This window comes from Canis lupus, chromosome 28 (assembly GCF_048164855.1).
Source record: "Canis lupus baileyi chromosome 28, mCanLup2.hap1, whole genome shotgun sequence".
NCBI classification, from domain to species: Eukaryota; Metazoa; Chordata; class Mammalia; order Carnivora; family Canidae; genus Canis; species Canis lupus.
Genome location: NC_132865.1, coordinates 27,795,667 through 27,818,322, shown reverse-complemented (window position 1 = coordinate 27,818,322; position 22,656 = coordinate 27,795,667). Strand labels below are relative to the sequence as shown.

Sequence of the window (22,656 nt, the reverse complement as noted above, 5' to 3'; positions counted from 1 at the left end):
GTGCATACCTCTTGAATATCAGTCCTATAATCAATTCCTGAACACAGCTCTTAGGATGAAAAGGGCCTCCCTTACTTTGACTCAGTCTCTCACCATCAAAAAGCTTATCATAACCTGGATTTATTTTATATTTCCAGAGTCCCCCTGAAGTTTATTTTATCCTTTTTTAGAGAAGGAAATAAGGCAGATCCTAAATGGTAGGTGGAAAACATGATATTATTTGCCCCAAGTTCTGGAAACATTTAGAATTATATATAAGATAGGAAAACAAATATGAAAAACAGTAAATGTAACACAGGGGAAGATAGAAGCTTTATCAGAATAGCCTGTGGAAGTGAAGGAAGCAAATTGACAGTTATTTGTTTGCTTGTTTGATTGGTCTGTTTTTCTCACTAGACTGGCCTTTAAAGTTAATGAACATGTAAGAAGAATTGTATCTATTTTGCTTAAGAAGCATTGTACCCCTAGTGCTTGAAACATAGTAAAAGCTCAATAAAATTTTTTATCCTCTCAGCTTTTAGCCAGTAAATACACACACACACATACTACACACACACACATACACACATACCACATTTTGAAGAATTTCAATTTCTGGCAGTATGACAATTTAAATAATTTGTTTAACCCTTATCCTGGAAAAAATAATAATAAATTCTGAATAAAACATAGTTTCAACATTTGTTGAATGCATTGATGAGTTAGTGAGAAAATAAGGCATAATCAGATGTAAAAATTAAGTGAAAGCAGGGAGCCTACAGAATGAAGACCATACCCACAAATAACTAGTAAAAGAAAAAGTAAATTTTCTCTGAATAAATTAACCTTCAATGCAGGTTTCAAAGAATGCTCATCACATCAAGGAATATGAGTATTTGAGTTAAAAAAATCATAATAATTACAAATACACAAGGAAACAAAGCATCAAAAGAGAAAGCCAGCAGGAAGAAGAGAAACAATTATAAATATAAATACCTTAAAATTTGGAGTTGTTAGACAAAAAAATAAACATAAAAACAAAAGTCAAGTCCTAGAAATAAAAGTTTATCAATTAAAATTAGAAACTCAGTGGAAAGTTATAATAACAAATTAGACATAGGCAGAGAGGGGAATATTTCTTGGAATATGGAGCTGAAAATACTAGAATGTACCACAGAGAAATTTTGAGATAAAGACTATAAAATAAAAGAGTCAGGGAGGATAAATAGACAGGTCTTAAATACTTCATGCACTTAAGGAGATAAGAAAGGGGATGCGGGAAAAGTAATATTTGAACAGATAATGGCAGAACATTTTCCAAAGCTGGAAAGACACCAGATTACAGACACAGGAAATCTAACAAATTCCAAACAGTTCATTTGATAAGAAACTCAGTTCTAGACAAGGAAAATGCTAAAGCAAAAATAAGATTTAACAATAGTCAGAGAATGATAATAGATCACCTTCAAAGGAATAAGAATTGAACTGAAAATTGGTAGACAGAAGTCAGTATAACAATATGGTAGCCAGAATTCTAATATTCTTTGTCCAAGGTAGACACATATCTTCTCCCAACTAATCAAACATTGAGGTGAAATGTAACTTACATTTTGCAAATGTGACTCAGATCATAAATTAGTTGACCTTAAGATAGGGAAATTATCTAAGATCTGCCTCACCTAGTAATATGAACATTCTAAATCTGGTATAGAGATCAGAGAGAGGAGAATTTAAAGATTTGAAGCAAGGGACACCATATAGCTGGTTATAGGTAGAGGTAGCCACTTGGACTGGGGGCAGCCTCTAATCAGTGAGAGCAGCCCCCAGCAGCTTACAAAGAATCAGAAAGAACCTCAGTTCTACAACCACAAGCAACTGAATTATGCCAATAACAAAAAGAAGCTTGGAAGCAGAATTTTCCCCAGTGTCCAAAAGAAGTCAGACTAGTCTGTACATTGATTTCAGTTTTTACACATCTGACTGACCATGCCAGACTTTTGACCTAAAGAATGGGACTTAACGAATGATTATTGTCTAAGCTGCTATGTTTACGGTAATTTGTTACACAGCAATAGAAAACTAATACAGATGATACTTAAATGTACTGCAGCAAAATTACTGTAAACCTAAAATTCTGAATCCAGCAAAAATATATTTCCAAAATTAGGGCCAAAGAGTCACTTTTAAACAGAAAATGATATCCCTGAAAGAGTTTTTAATGAACACACTCTTGCTAATAAAAATTATAAAAGATATACTTTTCAGGGATCCCTGGGTGGCGCAGCGGTTTGGCGCCTGCCTTTGGCCCAGGGCGCGATCCTGGAGACCCGGGATCGAATCCCACGTCAGGCTCCCGGTGCGTGGAGCCTGCTTCTCCCTCTGCCTGTGTCTCTGCCTCTCTCCTCTCTCTCTCTGTGTGCCTATCATAAATAAAAAAAAAAAAAAAAAAGATATACTTTTCATATATTGATAGAAAAGGACACAAACACTGATACGTGATATAAGATAATATAATATATATAACAAAGTAATAAATTTGCAAATATATTTAACCTGATATTGACTGTAGAAAATAAAACAAAATTAAAAATTATAGAATTAAAATATATAACATTAATATATAATTCAGAAAAATGATAATAACAGTTAAGCCAGTATTTTTATAATTTGATTTAAAAAGAAATCAAGGAAGACGACAAACCATGATAAACTCTTAATGACAGAGAACAAACTGAGGGTTGAGGAGGGGAGGTGGGTGGGTGGGTAGAGTAAATGGGTGATGGGCATTAAGGAGGGCACATTATGTGATATGCACTGTGTTACATGCAACTGATGAATTATTAAATTATACATCTGAAACTAATGATGTACTATATGTTGGCCAATTGAATTTAAATTTTAAAAAATGTAAAAATATAAATTAAAAAAATAATAAATGTAAAGTTTCTAGGAGAATACCTAAAAAAATAAAAACAATGTATAAATTAGAACTAATATTAGAGAAGAAATTTTAGATGAGAAAACTATATAATAAACTTAAAAGGAGGCAAAATAAGAGGGAAACATATAGGAAGATCAAATTGAAAGCAAAAAATGATAGAAATAAAACCAAATAAATTAAACCAAAAAAAACAAACTAAATATCTTGGTTAAAGGCTGAAGATGGGGCTCAATTGCTGAACCCTGAGATCATGACCTGAGGTGAAATGAAGAGTCAGACACTTAACCAACCAAGCCCCCCAGGTGCCCCGAGAAACACACTTCTAATTAATGAATGGATCAAATAAACAAATGAAAATTTAGAAGTTATTTGATAATGAAAATCTGTGGGATACTACTAAAATGGTACCTCAGGGCACAGCTATACTTTCAAATATTTATAGAGAAAACTGAAAGTAAATGAGCTAAGAATCTCTGTGTTATAGAAAGAAAAAACAAATAAAACCAAAAAATAAAGAAGGAAGAAAATAATGAAGATAAATGCAAAAATAATAAAATGGAAAGCAAGTATACAACAGATTTTTTTAAAAAGGGAAAGCATCATTATTATGCTAGGTTTATCCCAGCAATGCAAAGTTATTTAATATTAGATGTCAATTGATTTAGTTCATCATATTAATCAATTAATGGAAATAACATATTAATCTTAATAGTTACAGAAAAAGCATTTGATAAAATTTAACATTCATTTCATGACAAAAACACTTACAAAAAAATACTTGAGAATAGAAGAAAATTTCATTAGTTTGATAAGTATTATCTACCCAAAACTTGCATCAAATATCATACTTACTAGTAAAACTTGAGTGGTAAAGATCAAGAACACATAATGCCTAATCCTTTGCCACTTCTATCCAACAACATACAGTGCAGTAGGACAAGAAAAGAAATATATAAGAATTAAAAAGGAAGAATCAAGACTGTCTTTTCTTTAACATACAGATGATACACTTCTTAAGATAAATAGAATCAACGGGAAGAATTATCAGCCTCTCTAGATTAATAAAAGAAATCTAAAATACAAAAATCAATTGTGGGACACCTGAATGACTAAGTCAGTTGAGTATCTGACTCTTGCTTTGGCTCAGGTCATGACCTCAGAGCCATGGGATTGAGCCCCATTCAGGGGCTCCACCTTCAGCAGAGAGTCTGCTAGAGATTCCCTCTGACTCCTCCCTCTGCCCTTCCCCCACACTCTCTTTCTCAAGTAAAATTTTTAAAAAGTCAATTGCATTTCTGTATGTCAGAATCATACAGTTAGAAAATGTAATCTTAAAAATGCAACAGTTATAATACTATCAAAACTATGAAGTATCAAGAAATACATTTAACAAAATTTATGCAATAAATTCTTGGAGAATTTTAAAAAATATTTTTATATTTTATAAGCATTAAAGAAGACTTAAATAATTAGAAAGATATACATCATGCTCATTTATTGGAAGACTGTAATCTAAGGATCTCTTTAAATTGGTTTATAAATTTAATGGTACTTTCAATATTTTTGTTTATTTTTTTTATTAAAATAGACCTTTAACTCATATCTCACACAAAAATCAATTCCAGACACATTAAAGACTTAAATGTAATAAACAAGGTAATAAAACTTATAGAAAATAATATAAAAAATAACTATGATCTCACAGTGAAGAAGAGTTTCTTAAATAAGGGGAAAAACCTCAAGCCATAAATGGAATGATCAATCAATTTGACTACATTAAAATTGAGAACTTCTGTCCTCACAACAAGATAAAAGTCAACATATAAGCCACAATGTGAGATAAGACTACATAAACAATCCTGGTCAGTCACTAGCAATTCATATGGCACCTTTGGACAAATTTGTAAAGACATTACTTCAATTTTTGGGGAGTATAGTTTCATATACCCTGAGAAACCTTGTAAGGTTATGTCACAATTAGAGCACCACTGTAAAAGTGTAAATTGGTACATCACCCTGGAAAACAATTTTGCACTATTTGGTAAAGTCAAAGATATTCATACCTTTAGATTCAGCAATTCTGTTCTTAGGTATAAATCCTTGCACGTGAGCATCAAGACACATGTTCCAGAATGTTCATTGCAACACAAATTATAATACAAATAACTAAAAATTGAAAAATGATGTCATTTGGCAGTCTGCAAATTAGATGCTGCAAAGTAACATGCTTCTATGTGGGCAAGGTTTTAGAAGACCCACTCTAGCCCTCCTAACAGGGTGACAGGTCCATGGGACCAAAGGAATACATCAAGCTAGAGAATTTACTCCACCTCTGTATCATGTTCAAGGGAATTGGCACTCCACAATATCCCCATGTCTGCTTGCATGGTCTGTACTACTATTGGTCTGAATTAAGGCAAACCACACTACTGATAAGCCTGAGGAATGGTCAAAGAGTGGCTGTAGCTGAAGGCCTGGATAATGGGCATGAATAGAGCTTGGAAGTTCAGACTGGTGTGTACACATTCCTGTAGTTGGGACACAGTGAGAGTAATAAGGGGTCAGGCTGTGGGGGACCAAGGGCCAGTCTCTCCATGTCTTGGTGTTCAGAGTAAAGGAGTCTGAAAATTCTAAATTTAAACCTAACCTTCTAGGTTCCTATGAAGGTGTATTTGCCCAGAAAGTAGAATAAAAAGTTTTAAAGAAGAGTTTATTAGGGGATCCCTGGGTGGCTCAGTGGTTTAGCGCCTGTCTTTGGCCCAGGGTGTGATCCTGGATCCCCGGGATTGAGTCCCACGTTGGGCTCCTGGCATGGAGCCTGCCTCTCCCTCTGTCTGTGTCTCTGTCTCTGTTTCTCTCTCTCTCTCTCTCTCTCTCTCTATATATATATATATATATATATAATAAATAAAATTAAAAAAAAGAAGAGTTTATTAGCTTGATTTATAAATTTCAAATATTCAGTCATACAGTATACAGAACTCTATCTGTACTCTTTCTCTGGCCATGCAAAGACAGCAACAGGCCTGATGGTAGAAAACAAAAAGACATACTTCAATGGAGAATTATAAATCATTCTGTATGATACAAAATAGTGACCACATTAATGAAATGAATAGAAATAGAGATAATAGAAAAATAATAGTAGAAGTAGTAGTAGAAATAATGGTCACAGCATTATCATCTTGAGAAATCCAAATGCTTTCATCTCTCTGGGTACCTTCCCAAACTTTTTTATCAAAAATGTTGAGATACCAGACATAGCTGAATAATTACATATGAAAATAAGTGCTGTATATTATCTGTTGAGTTTTATTATATATTAGACATTATGTTGAAATATCTTTATATTCAATTTTAAGGTATAAAAAATACGGGCCACTAACTTAAATCAAATATTGTAGAATAGAGTTAAGAAAGAAATTCAGCATCTGTTTCACCATTTTTTATTTTTATTATTTTTTTTAATTTTCAAAATCTTACGATTTACAAAAATTCTATTTGGCTTAGAAAGGGTGACCATTTCTTTCTATTCAACAACCCCATTACTTTTTGTGGAAGAAGTTTCCTTCTACTATAGTTTTTGATTCAGGGGCCTATTTTTTGATAGTCATACAGGATGACTATGTTCAGTGTGAATTTGTTTAACCATCCCCAATGTCCATTCTAAATCTTGGATTATTTGACAGAAAAAAAAAATCATCCTGCAGAACCATTCTCCAAATTCTAAGAATATGAAAGTCCTCACTCAGTCGAAAAGCCATGAGATCCAAGTACAAACAAATGGAAAAATATGGCAAAGGTCCCTGAGCTTCTGCCAAAATAAACTCAAGAGAAAACAAAGGGGAAGTCATCATAGATGTTTTAGCATTGGACAGGATTTATAAAAATCAACTATTCAAAACCCAGTATTCTACATCCACTTATCATCCAGCTTCTCACCTAGAATAGAAGTTTTAATATTCTGGAGACCCACATAAGGAATAGTCCTGACATGTGCGAGGTGCTCAGTGGTAAATATTTGTTGAATGAATGAATGAGCAAACATATTTTCTTAATGGGTTATCTTGCTGGTTGTTATTTGTCATCCTTTTATTTATTTTAGGATATCAGCATATTAACTAATGTTTCTTAAAGCTTAGTTTTCTCCCTTAATTCTTTTTTTTTTTTTCCCTTAATTCTTAATTCTTTTTTTTTCTTTTTTTTTCCTTAGAGCACTTTGGTGTGTAAAAAATTTCAGAGAGCTTAAAAAAGTTAAATATCGACCCAAGCAGCATAGTCATGCAACCACCACATTTCTTCTTTTTAAATAAAACTAGTACAATTTAATAGATTATGTTTCATTAACAGCATCTTAAATAAATCTCTCTTTTAGAATTACCTTGCTTAATCTCTTGTTCCCAATGGTTTTATTTTGTAGTCCAAATCTGTACCCAGTTTCATGTTGGAAAGACAAATGGAGCAATGTACTAGTGTATCTGGAAGTGGACCACATAACATCTAGTGTGCTTTATTTTTTAATTGCTCTTATTCTGAGCTAAGTGTTCTTCTGAAGTGTTATGCTGTTTGCCAAGAACTGAAGGTGAAGAGGAAAAATAGCAAGAGCCTCCTTGAGCAAGAACAGAAGAGAAAATTAACTAAAAGGGAAATCAAAACTAAGAATTACATAGGGAAAAAAAACAATTATGAAGTCATTAGTGTTGCTTTACTATAAGCAACATTAAAAAAAAGTGAGTACTTCAAGTTTCTGTAAATAAATGCAGAGCAGTATCCTATTCTGGCAGACCCGAAATATGGGGTAAGTAATTAACCTTCAGGTTGTCAGAATTGATACTCAGTCGTCATCAGTGTGTCTTCAATGGTATAACCCCCAAAGGAAAACATAATTCTTGTTGCTGTCACTCTCATTTGTGGCCCCAAATCACACAGAGAAAGTTTTTTTCTGCTTCTTTCTCAATGCAGAATGCTGCCTATGAAATTGATTCCTGTAGAATAATAAGCCAGCTGAAATGTCTTCTGAATGATAACATTTCAGAGTCTAGATTTAGGTATCACATCATTGCATATTGAAATCCAATTCATACATTTTACTGATCAGATGAGACATCTTCTAAATTCTTGTGGTTAGTTGACATATATTCAAAATAGTTATCATGGGATTCTTAGGAATAGCAAACTGATAACTAACCTCCACATAGAGGAGTTAGGAGTTTTGAGCATTAGCTCTCACCATATGTATTTCACAGCTTCAAATGATTAAAAAAAAAAAAAAGAATCCCCAAATTATCCTTATAAACTAGTTCTCCACCCTGGGTATAGAGAGGGTTGAATAAATGAAATCTCACTACTTGCTGGAAATAGATACCAGTTATCTGGGCAAGAAATATAAGATGTTTATGCTGTTTTCTTAATACAATCAGGCTGTGAGATGAACATTTTGCTTTATAGACTTCATGAATTTTTTTGGAACTCATTTTCTTCATTTTATAACTTTTTGATCCATTTGTGATCCTTACATATACATGCATAGAAATACTATTAGTTACATTAGGATTACTACTACAATCCTTATGGCTTTGTCTTACCGTTAATATATTCATAGTGATTAAGCTAAAATAAATCAGCACGAAAAAGCTTTACTTCTTAGGACAGATGTGTCTATCTCGCAGAATCAATAATGTATTATTTGTATTTCTAACAGACTTTCTACCTAAATACTGGTTCTACTATCTCTTTTCAAAAAGAACATATAAAACGTCCGTTTCTTCATTTTTTATTAAAATATTTAAGTTTAGAATTGCTTCCTTTATTAAATTAAGTTCCCATTTTAAGACACTTAAGACACAAGGACTCCACCAAAGTATATAGAACCATAATATAAAGTGAAAGTTTAGTAATAAATGCAATATGGAAATTTCTTTAAGATTTAAGATAACAGCCAACATTTAAAATTTTTATTTCTTCTTTGGAAGATAACTAGAGCCATATATTCGATTCAAAAAAATGATTTGAGGGTAAGAAAAGGCTTGTTTTATCTTGCCTAGTAATAGATTTTTTTTCTCTTTTGCTGAATTCTCTGCGTGAATAACAAGAGTGGCAGCCATTTTCTCCCAGCTCAACATCAAAACCCCTTTCATCTGCTGTCTAAATGCAAACAAAGCAAACCTTCCACCAGGCCTTTCTTTCCAGATAAATTAAAACTCTCATGTCCTGGGGCCTAAATCAAGCCTACAGGCCTTCCCTAGATAAATCCGCTCTCAACCTGAAATCTTCTTGCCACACGTGCTCCTTGTAAGATAATTTTGCAGTAGCTAATCAATAATGCAACAGTAAATTGCATTTAAATAAACATTAGCAGCCCCTCTTAATGAATAAAACCTCATCTGCAATTTGTCAAAGTCAGAAATACTGGACTCTTTTGATATTCATTGGAATATTGGAAATTGGAGCTTTGACAGATTTTATGTACATTGCAATTACCATTGTGTGTGTGTGTGTGCACTTAAAAAAGGCTTATTTTTATACATTTTGGACTGAATATAGTGGAATGTACAGCAGGTTTCTAGACTGGAATTCATATGTCTGCTACCACTCTGGTTAAAAATATATCAAGATAATCCTGCTTTCCATTGCAAATTATGAGGCAACCAAGTTGTATGTAGCTCATTTGAATTTTCTGACTTTAGATGAAAAAAAGTAGAAATCTTTATTCTGAAATGATGATGAAGAAAACTACTTGATTTGATATTATGTATATCATTATTTTTGTATCTCACTGAAAATTGTTATTATTTAAGGAATTCTGAAATAATTATAGAAATTAAGATAATCATTGACTTTCATACTTAATATCTTAAATTTATAAAATTCCTTTTTCTAAAAATAAGCATTTTTATGTAGATTGTGAATAACGGGTTTAATAATTCCCTGACATTCACTTCTATTATTCTACAGAATACTTACTTTACAAAGTAAATGGCTATTATTTTAAAAGTGCTTTAAAAAGACTAAACAAAATATTAAGACATATCTTTAGATAAATCTGTAAGAAAGAACATAAGACCATATTCGTGTATTGTATTTTAGGGTGCTCTGGGATATTTTTCTTAAATCCAAGTTTAATATCATGTTCTGTATCCTAAATACATTGTATTTTAGAGGTCCATACTAGAACACTCACTTAGAGTCAAAATTAATGCCATTTAACACTATAAAAATAAATAATGCTATTTTATAGGAATTTCAAAGTGTTTAGCATGGGAACAAAACGAATAATATTATAAAGATTTACTTGAAGAAGGAAGCTATTCTTCCAGAATAGCATCAGAATTGAAGCCATTTTTAATTTATATATTCTTGATATAATGTCATTGGAATGAAAAAGAAAAGTAATCATGTTTTATAGATGGAAAATTTGGATTAGTCAGAACTACACCCAAGAATTACACCCAAGAACCAGTATTCAAAGTACCAGGTCATTTCCCATGTCATTTCCGAGCTCACATGCCAAATGGACATTCAAAGATGTGACTGAAATAGGCTGAAACAAATAAACAAACAAACAAACATACAAATAAATAAATAAATAAATTAATAAATAAGGCTGAGCATGCATAGACAAATCCACAGAGTCATTTTGACCCTTTGAAATATTCACACTTTCCACAGAGTCATTTTGACCCTTTGAAATGTTCACGCTTTCCTACAGCTAATCATTGGTAAAGACTTCTTTATTTTTTTAATTTATTATATTTTTAGTAAAGACTTCTTTAAATGGCATATTAAGAAAGATATAAACATGAGAAAATTATTTGTGTTCTAATTTGTTAACCTTTCTGTCTCCCTCTGCTCCCAATTCCTATGTACACCACCGAGCATTCAGTTGCATTCGATACTCCAGGCATCAAGAGCCTATTGCAAGCACCAGGCAGCAGAGGAACATCTGCCACTATTTATCTTACTCAAAGTTGAAGAGTAAATGTAGATGCAGACCCAAAAACTTAAAATGGAGAAAGGTTACAAGCTCATCAAAAGTTTAGGCCTTGCTCCTATTATGTCTTTCTTACCTTTTGGAGAAGGAAAATGGATGCAACAATACTCACCAGAACACAAACTTTGAAGCTCTATTCAAAGCTACAGTAAAGTAACCCAGAAAGCCATGGTAAGCCTTAATAAGGAACAAAATAGTTGTTAGAAATATCCTGATCCTCCATTATTGAGAATGAAAGTGACCAAAAGGACGTGTGTTTCTGTCAAAAGTTCTAAGACTTCACATTGTCTAAAAAACCCCAAACACCACAGGTTTTAAATATAAGAGCTAAAACCATAAAGCTCTTAAAAACATAACATTTTTGTGACTTTGTTAGTGACAGTTTTTTAGATATGGCAACAAAAGCACAAGCCAGAAAAAAATAATTTTTTCTTTATCAAATTAAAAACCTTTGAATGTCAAAGGGCACCAGTAAGAAAATGAAAAGAAAAATAAATAAAACTTAAAGAAAAGAAAATGAAAAGACCATAGAATGGAAGAAAATATTTACAAACTATATGTCTGATAAGGGACTTGTAACCAGAATACATAAGTAATTTTTACAAGTCAACAATAAAAAAGGTAAATAACCCATTTAAAACATGGGTAAAAGATCTAAATAGACATTTCTCCAAAGAAAGTACACACATGGCTGAGAAGCACATGAAAGTATCCTCAACATCATTTGGTGATAGGGAAATGCACAAAACCATCATGCAATGCTCCTTCATTCTCATTAGTTTGGCTATAATTTAAAAAATAGTGATAAGTTTTGGCAAGAATATAGAGAAAGTAGAGCACCACATCCACTGCTGGTAGGAATGTAAAGTGGTGCAGATTCTGTGGACTTTCTGAAAATTCCTCAAAAAGTTAATCATAGAGTAACAGTATGATCCAGAAATTATACTTTTAGGTATATAACCAAGACAAATGAAAACACGTGTCCACACAAAAATGTATACACAAATGCTCATAGCCACATTATTCAAAATCACCAAAAAGTGGAAATAATCTAAATGTCCATCAACCGATGAGTGGATAACAAAATGTTTTATATCTATATTATGGAATATTACTTAACAATAAAAAAAGAATGAAGCATGCTACAACATGGATCAACCCTCAACGCATTATGCTAAAATGAATACAGCTAGTCATGCACACACACACACACACACACACACACACCCCACATACTGTATTCCATTTATATGAAATTTCCATAATAGGAAAATCCATACAGGCAGAAAGCAAATTAGTGCTTTCCAGGGCCTAGACAGACAGAGAAATAGGAGTGACTGCTAATGCATACAAGTTTCTTTTGGGAGTAATAAAAATACTCTAAAATTATAGTACTGTAACAATTGAACAACTGTGGATATCCTAAAAATCACTGAATTGTAGATTTATAAAAGGATGGATTTTATGGTATGTGAAGGATATCTCAATAAAGATTTTATTAATTATACCTGCACACAAACAGAGGCTTAATCGAAGTTAGACAGAAATTGATTGGACTCCGCTCTTCCACTCCTCAGCTGGGTTACTTTGGGGATTGTGGCTTTTTATCAGTAATGAATTTAGAACCCCCAGGATCTGGCCGGTTGTAAGTATTCAATAAGTCAGAACATTGCAATTAAGAGGACAGACTCAGCAACCAAACTGAGTGAAACTCTGGCTGTACCACTTAGAAGCTGTTTTGGCCAAATTATTAATCTCTCTGTGTTATTATTATCTTAAATGTAAGAAGGGGAAAAATAATAGTACCCACCTCATCTGAGTTGTCATGAGTCCTAATTGAGTTAATATAAGTAATGTGCTGGGAGCATTTGAGATATTTAAGACAACAGTATCTGAATGCAAAATGAATAATATTTTCTCAAATTTCTACACCAGTTACCCTCGCACTGTGAATTACAGACAAGAATTATTAGATTGCAGTGTTTATACTCAGCCTGAAGACTTTTAAATGGAAACATTAGAAAGTTATATTTACTGCACATATACATATGTAAACGTGTGATATTTATGTTAAGATGTAAGTCACTGACAAAGTCTGGACCATCTATGGATGATATGGTCATATGGAAAATAGCAAGAGGCCTCTGGACAAGGCTAGGGGAAAGTTTGATTCAGGCATTCAAAATCAATTTGAATTGAAAATTTTATTTTGTAATTATGGTTAAAATATCAGAATTTGGGGGATGCCTGTATGGCTCAGCAGTTGAGAATCTGCCTTTGGCCCAGGGCATGATCCCAGATTCCCAGAATTGAGTCCCACATTGGGCTCCTTGCATGGAGCCTGCTTCTCCTCCCTCTGTCTGTGTCTCTGTCTCTCTTTCTGTGTCTCTCATGAATAAATAAATAAAATCTCTTTTAAAAAATATAAGAATTTTCCTAAAGTAACAATTTAGCCTTTGATGTTAACTGCCTAGCTCATCATAAGTAGAGTACTCAATAAAAATGTCTTTGAAATGTTAAAGAGTAATGCACAAATAATTTTTCAAAACCACTTGTTCAATTTTCAGTCCCAAATAGAGCTTGTCATTCTATTTGGATAAGACTACTTTGATAATTTACTTATTACAAAATTTTCTCATATACTAAATATTAATGATATGGGTAAAAAACTTTTATTTAGCTATTTTCCCTAATGAAGAAAAAATACCGAAGAAAAAGAAAGTTGATGAAGGTCGTGTGGTTTGTAAGTGGCACGGCCAAGACTCAAACCAGCATCTCTAAAATTCTAGGCCAAATTTCTTTCTACTATACTATTGGATCTCACACTTTTTCAATGAAAGAAGTGAAAATAAAACCATAAAAAAGATAAATAAACAAAAATTAAAAAATAAAACCGATCCAGTTTCATGGATCACCCACCACATGATGGTAATTGTCCTTCTAGTACCTGTTGAGATGAAGACAAAGTGCTATATAAACTTAGTAGCACTTTTAAATTAATTACATTGCAACCAGCCCATCAGTATCTATATATATTTGAAAAAAATAACAACTTATGCAATTAATGAGCAGACTTGGCCAGCATGGCTAGAGTCCATTCAAAACTCTCTTCAGAATTCTCTCATGATTTTTCACCATCTACTTACTCTTCATGCTGCAGAACTAATAATCTGACTGCTGTTTAGGGTTTGGTCTGCTTTATTTGGGACACCATAAGCAATTACCCTTGAAATAGCGCAAGCAAAAAGGTAGTTTGGGATGCTGTATTTAATCACCAAATATCAATTCTTAATGTACCAGGAGGGGATTTAAGAGTTCACAAGCCAGCTAGGCTGGCAAAGTGAAGCCTAAAATGAGGCCAGAATACGGCACTTATCCTGGGATTTGGGTTAAACATTTTCACTTATGTCCCCCAAATGACGCACATCCTAGAGGATACCTGAGGATTGACCAAGCAGCTCAATCAGGAAGGAAACACACATTTCAATTAGATATTCACCATAGAAGTGGATTATATACCTTTTATGATCTAATCAGACATGGCTATGGGGAAACAATCTTAGCAGATTTCAGTTGTTTTTCATCAGTGACTACAAGCCATAAAAAAAAAAAAAAAAAATTTTTAAAAACAAAACAAAACCAACCAGGATCCTAACCCACACAGCTCTGCCTGATGCTAAATCTTATGGTCTTTCTACTCCACCATGCTGTTCTTCAATTAATCCTTCCATAAGACTCTTTAGGGAACTAATGGGGTAACTTTCTAAGTTTACCCATAGTTCTCCAAAATCAAAGCCAACCTGAAGTCACAGTTGGGTAACTTCAATAAGGGTATATAACTAATTCTTCCTAGAGCAAGGAAAAGAATCCCCTGAGGATTGTCAAGGATAGATTACAGAATTCTTAGGAGAGTTAAAGACCTGGCCTCTTGTTCCAAGTTCAGTAATTGAATGTCTTGGATGAACTCACTTAACTTTTGGGTGCTGCAGTTTTCCCAACTATGAAATAAGAATTACCAAATGAAAAATTTGGACCTTCAAACCTTCAGTAGGTAATCAGAGAAGCTTCTCTCTATGAAATTTCATAAGTACCTGTAAAAATTATAAAGAGAAATACAAGGCACCAAAAAGCAGATTAATATTGGAGAAGGACAGCATTTTAAAATTTGGCTTAAAGGTAAGGACTCAAAAAAAAATAAAAATAAAGGTAAGGACTCTGTTCTGGAGTGTTATAATTAATTTCTCAATTGAATGAAGCTGCTTTGTTCTTCTAACCCAAATTAAAACAATGACATATTTTATATAGTTAAAATAACAAGAAGAAAATAAAAATTTTAACTAACAATAGCATACATTTATCATTCTTTGAACAACAAAGTAACTATTTCTTAAAATGTTATATCACACTTAAAGATATGAATTTTGAAGTTTAAAATCTGTAATAGAAACAACTTTTAATATAAGGTATAAAAAATAATGGTTAGTAGTATTCAATTTCTGATGGACTCAGTAGTTTATAGTATTGGTTTCTGTAGAAACTGAATCAATAATAAATAATCTCAGAGCTAACAAAAGGACTCCTAATGTGTAGGTGGTCCCAGAAGAGCAATGTAGAGATATATATAGATATATATCTACATATATATATCTACCCTTAGTAAATTAAGTTTATCATCCATCCAAGTCCTTTTATGTTGAGAGAAGGGAGCTTCTCTCCTATTCCTCCCCACCACACACACACCCTGCTATGGGCATATTCACCAATTGCTTTTGTCTACAAACTACTAGATATAGTAATTTTAGTGTCCTTGGGGCTACCTACTAAATTGTCATTGCTACTGAGTGACAAGACAATCAGATCATCAATGGAAATATTCCATTCTCAAACAGAATATTTTCAAATATATTTGTAAATTTTTTAATAAAACAGAACCATGCACAGTAGTGAGAAATTGAGATTCAGGTAATTTTCCCAACTTACAGAATTTCCAAGGGCACCGGGTATGTCACATAGTTCTCAGTTCATTTTAATCTCCCAAACATCTTAGTGAATCTATATAAATCCCACCTGAAATACATGCTACATCTTTGTGCCCATGTTTCCCTCCAAATGTTATCCCTTCTTGGGGGGAACAGGCACTTGGTGATGGGAATCCTTGGAAAAGAGCAAAACGGTGTCTAGGGATTCTCACTGGAGCCTTTAGGGAACAGCTGGGGAGCCTCTCAACATGAAATGGAGCTGGGCAGCTGGCAGGCTCTCTCTTCCCCTTTGTTGATTTTTTTTTTTTTTTCTGTGCAGGGTGACATTCCCCTCCCCCACATCACCCTTTTCTTGAAATCCTTTCTAATCCTCTTCATAATGCCCGCCTCCTTGGTGGGACAGAACTTTTCTAGCCCACCATAAGCACCAACAGGAGCCAAGAACTTTGTGCTTCCACCTTGTTAAAAAAAAAAATAATGTAAGCACTTTGAAGTTTATGCACCCAAATTGCCATGCACTATCCTGATGATTCTAATAGCCTTTAAGTAGGTTCCACCCGCTGTTTCCAATCTATCCCTTTGTCCATTTCATTTACCCTTAAAATTTCCAGATAGATAAATATGGAATTTAGAAAATAAAAATGATGGATAAACGTATGTTTCTTTTTCTTTAAGAAATCTTTTCTTTTGGGGAAATCATTCTATATTAATTCAGTAATTAATTAACAGAAAAGAGGCACTACTTAAAGCAGTTCATTTGAAAATCATTATTTTTTTTTCTATTTTCTAATACAATTCACTCTGAAAACTTTTTGAAAACAAAGTTTTGTGAATCTTTCTTATTTTACATGAGGTAGGGTCACACATCATCACTGGTCTTACTAGTGAATCATTTACTAGCCAAATATTTTATTAAAAATCAGTATCTATTTAATAGACCTTTCTAATAGTATTACATTATCCTTTAGGGTGAGAGCTGTTATTTATTTATGCAGGATCTTTCAGCGCAGATGGGACATCTCTTTTCAAGGGTTTTTTAGCATAGCAATGATGAAGAAACAAAACTAAAAGCAATCAGTACTCAAAATGATAGCCCTTCTTTAGCCAATACTAGGGCAAAGCTCATCATATCATTTTATTATTTTTTTTCTAAAAAAAAAAGTATTGGGAGTCCAAGAAAAACTACAAGTGAAGAGAATATCCAATAATAAAAGCCTGACCTTGATTAAATTATTTTTACCACACTGGACCTCAGTTTCCTTGTATGAGAAATAAGGAGATTGAATGAAATGATTTCTAACATCCATTTCTGATTAGGAGACAGATCTCATTGCAAGCATTAGAAATGATTCCTTTTGTTATTTGGCCTTGACTCAATATGAATAAGGAAATGTGTCTCCATATGTAATTAATATAGCATTTGAAATGGTCTTTTGCAACAATTGAAGGATAATATAATAAAATTGTAGAGATATTTTCAATTTAGGAGAATTTGGAAAAGTTTGCAGCTTAGAGGAAGCTTCTGCAGAGTATTTCCAAGAAGAAATTAAGGTAGGGGATTTGTTGCTTTCCCTGGCCATTAAAGGGATGGGTCTGCACTCATCTGTAGCAGTGGAGGCTCACGTCTATGTGAGATATAGATTTGCAGATCTGCATTACAATGCCTTACACATGACCTATGACATTCTATTAGGATGTCTTTGGAATTAGGCTCTTAGAACAAAGGTATGGTTTCTAATTTATTCATTGCTTTAAAAAAAAAGAAAAGAAAAGAAAGAAAGAAAGAAAGAAAGAAAGAAAGAAAGAAAGAAAGAAAGAAAGAAAGAAAGAAAAGAAAGGTGGAAAGAAGAGAGAGAAAACCAACCTTTAGATAGTAAAAGATAGAAAGAGAGAAAGAAAGAAAGAAAGGTGGAAAGAAGAGAGAGAAAACCAACCTTTAGATAGTAAAGAAATCTAGGAATTATTTCAAATCAGGTACTTCTTTTTATCTTTAATAATGGTTTCTCCTTGAACTATAAGCTTTAGTGTATCTAGAATGTCCAGAGGTTACCAGGATACAAAATTTCCTCTAAGCCATTAGAACTCCCAATCCTGATTAACAAAAAGTGGTCAGATACTAACAACCTTCTTTATCTATTTCTACAGGCATCTTAAGATTAACAAATATATGTGTTTACCTTTACAGAACCATGAATTTACTTGTTTTATTAAGTGAATTTATTGAAATACCCATAAGAAAAGGACAGAAAAAAGAGGTTTTCCCTTATCAAAATATATAATAGAAATGCAAAGTGTCTGAAAAATATTTCTTTGTTCCTCGAAGATTTAATGTGTTTGTTCTTAATATAATAGAAATGGGAAATGTTCTTTTACAAGGCTTAAATACATTCTTAAATTACCTGTGAATGTAAATATTATGATCTACTTGCCTGGTTTTGTGTGATTGTCAAAAATAGCATATTTCATATAGTAAACAATATAAATGTAAGTTAGTAATATAGTTAAACCCACCATGCTTTCAAGAATACCTTCACAAATAAGCAAGATGATGAACTTAGCAACAGGACATCCACTGACCAACCTGCATTCCAGAGCCTGACATAGAAGGGTCTGGGTAAGTAAACTTAAAGGTTTTCCTGAGGTACACCAGCTGCTTTGCCATTTGCTGCATTTTTCACTTGTTTGTTTGTTCATTGTCTCCCTTCCACATCACAGTTTCTGAAAGAACGGGTCAGCTCTGATTGTGCACTGGGAATTCTATTGGCACCACCGTTTAGCAAGGACCTGAGAATGTATCAGTGAAGGACCAAAAAAATGAAGGGCTAAAGATTACAAACTGAACTTCTTAAAATAAGGCAGCTCTATGCTTTCTGTGAATCAACTAAGAAGCACGTGAACAGTTTTATGGATGACCTGTTTAAGGTCAGCAAATAAAAACAAAATGTTGAAATCCATTCCCTAGCTCTGTTATTGCAGTGATGTCACATAGAAGGAGAAGAACCTCATCGGCCCTCCTGTCGTCTCAGGGTTCATGACGTCAGCAGAAAGCTTCAAGTAATTTATAGCATTTTGTTTACTCTGGAGCCATTTGATATGTATTAATACATGCAGCAGCAGCTGTCTCTTTTACAAGAGAAGTGTGCTCACATGAGCTCTCTCACCCAAACTGAGAACATAAGCACACTCTAATAGCAAAAGAGGCAGCTGCTGTTGCATGAATTAATATATTATAAGTTACTCTCTCATTTGTTATTCTTTTTAAAATCTCACTATATTTTAAAAATAAAAACACTCAAGACTTAAAAAAAATGGAACTTCTATAGAGAACTCATAGATTAGTAGATACCATGAGGAAAATTACGTCCATTTCACTATATTTTTAGGGATGAATTCACTTGTATATCAAAATAAAAGGCATCTGGTGTCTTTGAAATGCTCAAAGTAGGAAAAGAAAGGAAAAGGGGTTTCCTACTTCTAGTTCTGATACAAGACTAAGAATGGAACTTATTCAATAGCTTATATATAATATCAGAAATAGAAATGACCATTAGTATTTTATTCACTCAACTTTCTCAACATTAAAAAAAACCATTTTGCAGGTATTAAAATCGATTTATAAGCTACCCATGAGTTGCAAATAGTTAAATTTAATATCCATCCTTGGAAATATTCTAAGAAATAAAGTAATTCAGGATTCTTGACTCGGAGTATACCTTCTTAGAACCCCAGTGGATACCTGAAACCATGGATAGTACTAAACCCTATACATACCATGTTTTTCCCATATGTACATAAAACTTAATTTATAAGTAAGTCACAATAAAGGTTAAGAACAATAGCTAATAATAGAATAATTATAACATTGTAATACAAGTTTAGTGAATGTGGTCTCTCTCTCTTTCAAGATATTGTAATATACTCACTTCCTGTGGTGATGTGAGATGATAAAAGGCCTATGTGATAAGACGAAGTGAGGTAAACCATTTAGGCATTGTTATATAGCATTAGGCTACTACTGAATCATCTCCTTCTGGCCTTTGGTTGACCACAGACAACTAAAACTGTGGAAAGCAAAACCATAGCTAAGATAGGCCTGTTTAACAGTTATCCATACTGCAGCTAAAAGGGTTGAAGAGTTGTTTTTTATACCACCTGTTCTTAAGTCAATATATAGCTCAGCTATATCTACACATATATTTACATACATGTATATACTTATATGTTCTGCTTTATGGCATGCAAAATTACTAAGAGCAAAAGTAATTAATGCAACAAAACCTCAACTATTTCTAAATAATAGAGATACTTAAGATGATAGAAATTTTTATACTGTTTGAGATTGGGTTACTTCAGTTTATTGTCTGTTCATTTGTTGTTTTAAGAAACTTTTTTTTTAGAGAGCAGAAAGGGAATTTCTTTTTAGACAAATGGAGAGTTGGTTCCATTTCCTTGAGTCCTTTCAATTCCATTTTATAATTTCCTGTTCTTCTCAGCACTAAGGTTACATTTCCATTTTGTAAATATTGTACTGTGTAAATCTTATACTTATAATTTTATGCATTATTTTATCATTGTAAAATATCTGCAAATGAGTTTTCTGTTTATCTAGGAGTCTTAAGTATTTAATATCTTTTTTTATGTTATGCCAGCTCTGTTAACAATATGGCTCATTATTTAATTCAGAAAGAATTTAAAAGGTGTGAGGTTTGTAACGGAAAGTGCTACGGTGATTTGCATTGACCTAATTAGTTCATTTACATGTTGACCTTTAAAACCAGTGAAATTTTGTAAACCTAACTTGTGGTTGCAACTACTCCACAAAAGAGATCTGGCAGATGGGCTAAGAAATGGAGTAAGGTTCATAAAGAAATACTGATGATAAACTAAGGGAAAATAAAATTAAAATAATGTACTATCATTTCAAAGGATTGTATAAAATCACCTTAGTAATTGGAATATTTCCCTGTAACATATTCAGAGCAGCCGGTCAACCAACTGGATCTTTCCAATTGCATTTTTTTTTTTTTTGAGAGAGAGAGACAGAGTGCACACAAGCTGGAGAGGGGGAGAGAGAGAGAGAGAGAATCTTAAGCAGGCTCCACACTCAGCATGAGCCCAATCCAATGTAGGACTCAAGCTCACGACCTGAGATAGTGATCTGAGCCAAAACCAAGAGTTGGACGCTTACCAACTGAGCCATTCAGGTGCCTCTCTCATTGTTTTTTTTTTTTTTTTTAACATTAAAAAAAAATTATTTGACAGAGAGACAGAGCACACGTGAGCGCAAGCAGGGGGAGCAGCAGGCAGAGGGAGAGGGAGAAGCAAGGTCCCCGCTAAGCAGGGAACCTGACGCAGGGCTCGATCCCAGGACCCTGGGATCATAACCTGAGCCTAAGGCAGATGCTAACCGACTGAGACACCCAGGCACCCCTCCAATTGCTTATTTTTAAGTAGAATGGAAAAATAAGTAAATATCAATCAAACTACAGTAGAATTCCATGTCACTAACATCACATTAAAATTTCTTCAATTACAAATGAGCACCCTGAATCCACTGTATTCTCACAGATTTTGCAATGACATCCCACAAAACTCAAAATCTTAAAAACAATTTGAATATGCACTTTTAAAAAATGGTGCCATCTTGTATTATTTGAAAAGCACAGAATAAATATTGTTGTGGATCTAGCAGAAAAATGAAATGGACAGGTGAGTTTAAATAAATTCCCATGTCTGAATTACCAGGAATGGTTATATTGGGCCAGCCCTCAAAATGCATACATGCTTCTCCACTCACCTGTCTTCTACCAGTCATTAATTCAAATTCTGTAGTTATCCTCCCAGCCCTGCCCTTTTTGCCTATTCTTTAACTAAATCCTTGTCTCAGGGAATCTTCCCTAAACCCCCAGCCATGGATTTTTCACAAAACACCTTCCCAGCATTCCTAGGTTGCTTGATCATCCACATGGACTCTCAATCTTGCTCTCTATGTGGCCTTTCAAATAAGAGCTGCTTTTTCTCCTTCTCCTCATGTTCCATAGCATTTGAAGAATGAGGGCAGCTTGGGAGAGAATGGTCAGAATTTTTCTTGCTGCCTCCAGCTTTGCCTCCCTCTTAAATAAATATGTCTTATGTGATGCTCAAACTCCTGTGAATATATGACACACTATTCCTTCATGTCATTATCATATGTTATCTCCTTGGTCACTGTCCAGAGTACATTCAGCACTTGAACAATTCACTCAATCTCTCTCTTCAGCTCTCTTGGACAAGTTTAGTGCCTATCAGATTAACCAAAAACCTAGTTTGAATTCCTTGATTTCTTCAAGTTAAATGCCTTAGTCTTATTCCATTTCAGCCTCTATTCCACATGGCCTTATCCTAGAACTTGTCAACACCTGGACTGCTTTGGGCCTGAAATCTTAAGCTGTGGTATGTAACTCCACAACCCTCATACTTTAAGCTCTTCAAGATCTGGTGAGCATCTCCATTCCTCTGGCTTCAACTATGAGCTAGGCTTAATTTCTCCCCTCCTTAAGTTCTTCTGCCTTGGGGACATTTTAACCTGTACTTCAAATTTAGCAGGTCTCTAATGAAAGACTATGTGGTACAATAGTTGAAAGAATGAATTATTTCCAGAAGTCAGCCCTCCTCTTGGGGATATTCATGTTTCTCTTAATGGCATACCCATTCTCTCAGTTACAAAACTTTACATTCATCATTGGTTCATCCATTCTTCCTTCAAAATAACTCTTGGTAAGTGGGGA

At 33.5% G+C, this 22,656-nt stretch overlaps 2 long non-coding RNA genes across 12 annotated transcripts in view; one reads left to right on the top strand and one right to left on the bottom strand.

The window, feature by feature from the left end:
• The window catches only part of LOC140620347 (uncharacterized), a 445,283-nt gene that overhangs the window by 304,934 nt on the left and 117,693 nt on the right, over positions 1-22,656 (bottom strand). The window lies entirely within an intron of this gene.
• The window catches only part of LOC140620346 (uncharacterized), a 66,025-nt gene that overhangs the window by 35,738 nt on the left and 7,631 nt on the right, over positions 1-22,656 (top strand). For all 11 annotated transcript variants that reach the window (XR_012020144.1, XR_012020146.1, XR_012020141.1 and 8 more), the window contains 3 exons: positions 7,341-7,650; positions 10,803-11,081; positions 18,605-18,811. This is a non-coding gene — a long non-coding RNA (uncharacterized lncRNA). The remainder of the gene's footprint in view (positions 1-7,340; positions 7,651-10,802; positions 11,082-18,604; positions 18,812-22,656) is intronic.